The sequence below is a fragment of the Mus musculus genome, chromosome 1, assembly GCF_000001635.26.
Source record: "Mus musculus strain C57BL/6J chromosome 1, GRCm38.p6 C57BL/6J".
Classification (NCBI taxonomy): Eukaryota; Metazoa; Chordata; class Mammalia; order Rodentia; family Muridae; genus Mus; species Mus musculus.
Genome location: NC_000067.6, coordinates 34,430,912 through 34,434,345, shown reverse-complemented (window position 1 = coordinate 34,434,345; position 3,434 = coordinate 34,430,912). Strand labels below are relative to the sequence as shown.

At 49.6% G+C, this 3,434-nt stretch overlaps 1 non-coding gene across 1 annotated transcript; it reads left to right on the top strand.

Moving 5' to 3' along the window:
* The first annotated feature begins 1,146 nt into the window (after positions 1–1,146).
* On the top strand, positions 1,147–1,225 carry Mir5103 (microRNA 5103). Its single transcript, NR_039562.1, has one exon. It is a non-coding gene; the product is annotated as a microRNA 5103 (primary transcript).
* The last annotated feature ends 2,209 nt before the right edge of the window (positions 1,226–3,434 follow it).

Here is a 3,434-nt window from a genome sequence, read left to right as displayed (position 1 = left end):
TGAGCCGCCACTGCAAGCTAGTGGATGTGTTTGCTTGTTTTTGAGTTTTGTCTGTGCCTGATTCCTCTCTCCAGTATGGAACTGTCTCCAAACGTTTTTTGTTTGTTTTTGTTTTGTCAGGTTTTGTTTTGTTTTTTGAGACAGGTCCCTGTATATACCTAGGCCGGCCTTTTAAACTTAACTCTCCTGTCTTGCTTCCTGATTACAGGTGTGCATCACTTCTCTGGGCTCTACTTCTGAGTCTACGCGTGCACGGAGGACCAAACGTAAGAACACTATACCAGAGTGACGTTCCAAGACTTCTGTGCATTTGCCTTTGTTAACCCGAGGTTTAACGCGGGGCTGAGGTGGTCTGCTCTGAAGATGGAGTTGCCTCTGTCCCTCTGCACTTGAAAGTTTTAGAGTACTGCCTCTTACCACAGTCCATGGCAGGAGACACTGGAACTCCCCGGGTTGTTACTGTACCCTCCTCCCTCCTCTTCTTGGGGCTCCCAAAACTAGATTTGAGGCTTGTTCAAAGTGTGAGCTTGTCTCAACGGCAGCACAACCTGTGTCTCTCACCTGGCTGGCCTTGCCCTTTCTTTCTTTCTTTCTTTCTTTCTTTCTTTCTTTCTTTCTTTCTTTCTTTTTTTTTTTTTGGAAGCAACTTCTGCTTCCCCACCCCACCCCCACCCCAACCCCAGCTGTGTTTTGAACTAATCTCTCTGTGTCTTGATTTTCCTCGGCAGTTTTCTTATCCTCTAACCCTCTTTCTTTAACCTCACTTTCTATGAAGGGCTCCAGCTTGACAAGGCAGACTCCCGTCTTGTATCCAGGCCTCCATTTTATACAATAGGCCCTGTCTTCAAGGTAAACTCCAATTACTGGAGAAACCACAAACTGTTTCGGAAGGAGCCACCCTAGACTCTAACAGGAAAACACCCAAAGTTCCAGAGCCTATAGATAGATTGCTTAAGACAACGGAAATGATTGTTAGCCAATCTCTAGCCTGCCAAGCGGATAAGCTCCTCACCCTGCTGTAACTGCAATAAAAAAGCTGAACCTCCAGCGCTCCCGGCATTCTTTGCTACCCCGCTGCGTCGGAGGAGCCTGAGGGTCTGAGCTCGGACTTGGATAAAGACTCTTTGCTTTTGCATACGAGTTCGACTTCTGGTGGTCTTTGGGGACCCTAGGATCTGGGCATAACATTTGGGGGCTCATCCGGGATCCCCTGAGGCCCCCAGGACCCCCGAGCCGTTGAGTCAGAACCCGGTGGGTAAGTGTCTGAATGTTTGTGCTCTGCCTCGGTGTCTCAGCGCTCCAAACGAGTAGCCAGCAGGCGGTCCAGGCGTACCGGCGCCACCCGACTTGGGAGAAGTCCCGGACCCGCGAGTAGGGGATTGGATCCCCTCGTAGACTTGAAGAGACAAAGAGGGTCGCTCCCGAGGCGGTGCTCTCACTTCTGTTCTTGCCTAAGATCGCCGCAGGAAGGACTGAGTGCCTTTTTGTCTTTCGCCCATCTGTTTGCTATCCGTCTGGACTTATTTCTTTGTGACTGACTTAGTTCTTTGTGACTGACGCCATGGGACAGACCCAGACCACTCCTTTTATCTTTGTTCTTAGACCATTTCAAAGACTATAAAACAAGGGCTAGAAGTCGGGGCTTAGTTGTTAAGAAGAGACTAACTGCTTTCTGCAGGAAGGAATGGCCAACCTTCAACGTTGGCTGCCCGCCAGAGGGGACTTGGAACTTACTCGCGATTTTTTAGGACCAAGGATATCATTTTTTAGACGACCCGGACACCCAGACCAAGTGCCCTACATCATCACCTGGCTGGATCTGGTCCAGGACCCGCCAAAATGGCTCAAGCCTTGGCTGCTGCCAAGGCAACCAAGTGCCGCCGTACTCGCCCCAGAAAACCGCGAAGAACCAAAAACAAACTAACCCTAGGGTCTCTCTTTATCCTGTCTTGCAGGGTAGCACTGAGGAAGACTTCCTCAACCCAGACCCGCCTTATGAACCCCCATTAGAGGGTAGCCCAGGCCTTCAACCTGAGGCCCCAGGAGGGGTTCATGGGTCTCCCTTGGTGAACCCTCCTCACACCCAATGGAAAGTCCAACAAGAGCTGCCTCAACCACCCGTGGCTGAGTCCACGGTTCTCCCCTTGACGGCAGTAGGTCCCCGGGACGATGAGGGGAACCAACTGATGGAATATTGTCCCTTAGCCATTAGACAGCTATATAATTGGAAATGCAAGTACCCTCAGTTCTCAGAGAAACCAGCTGCGTTGATTAACTTAATCGATTCTGTCATTTTAACCCACCAGCCCACCTGGGATGACTGTCAATTGCTCTTGCAGATCCTCTTCACTACGGAGTGAGTGTGAGCGAGAGAGGATTTTAATTGAGGCCATAAAATTGGTTCCAGGAGCAAATGGGAGCCCTACTACTAAACAAGCTCTTATTAATGCAGGCTTTTACGGGACCAGACCAGACTGGAATTTTAACTTAGCAGAAGGTAAGGAGAGTCTCTGAGTCTACCGCTAGACTCTGATGAGAGGTCTCAGGGCTGCTGCGCAGAGACCCACTCATTTGGCCAAGGTACATAGGGTGCATCAGGAAATGGCAGAATCACCCGCATTCTTTTTAGAAAGGATTATAGAGGCCTATCGCATCTACACGTCCCTAGACCCAGCGGCACCTGAGATTAAGTCAACGGTCATTATGTCCTTAGTAGATCAGGCCGCCCCTGACATCAAGCACAAATTGGAGAGAATAGACAGGCTAGGGGAGAAGAGTTTGCAGGAGTTGCTGGTGGTAGCTGAGAAAGTGGTTGACAACAAAGAAATACTTACGAAGAAACACTTGCAAGCCTATGAGGAGCTAGGAAATCAAAGGTTGGCCACATTCTGTGTGCCTTTGTTGGCAGATTCCCCGGAAGAGAAAGACCACCAATGGAAAAGGTAAGCGGCCCCAACAAAAGAGGAAGCCAAAGCTCAAAAAGAACCAATGTGCATACTGTAAGAAGATGGGACATTGGGTCAAGGACTGCCCCAAGAAACCTCCAAAGAGGGACAAAGGAGGACAGGGTTCAGACCCCCTCCCTGAGCCCAGAGTAACCCTTAAAGTGGAGGGGAAATCCATTAGTTTCTTAGGAGACACAGGGGCACAATATTCAGTCCAAGCCCATGGAAAACTGTCCTCAAAGAAATCGTCGGAACCTGGGGCCACTGGTATGAATCAGGATGCATGGAGTACCCAAAAAAGAGTGAATCTCAGAACGGGCCAGGTATCCCACTCCTTCATGACCATACCAGATTGTCCTAACCCCTCTTGGGGAGAAATTTGCCAACCAAGGTAGGAGCTCAGATTTCTTTTGATCAAAAAGGGGATTCTGTCACAGATTCCAGAGGATACCCTAGTCACATACTCCCCCTGCCTCTAGATGATGAATA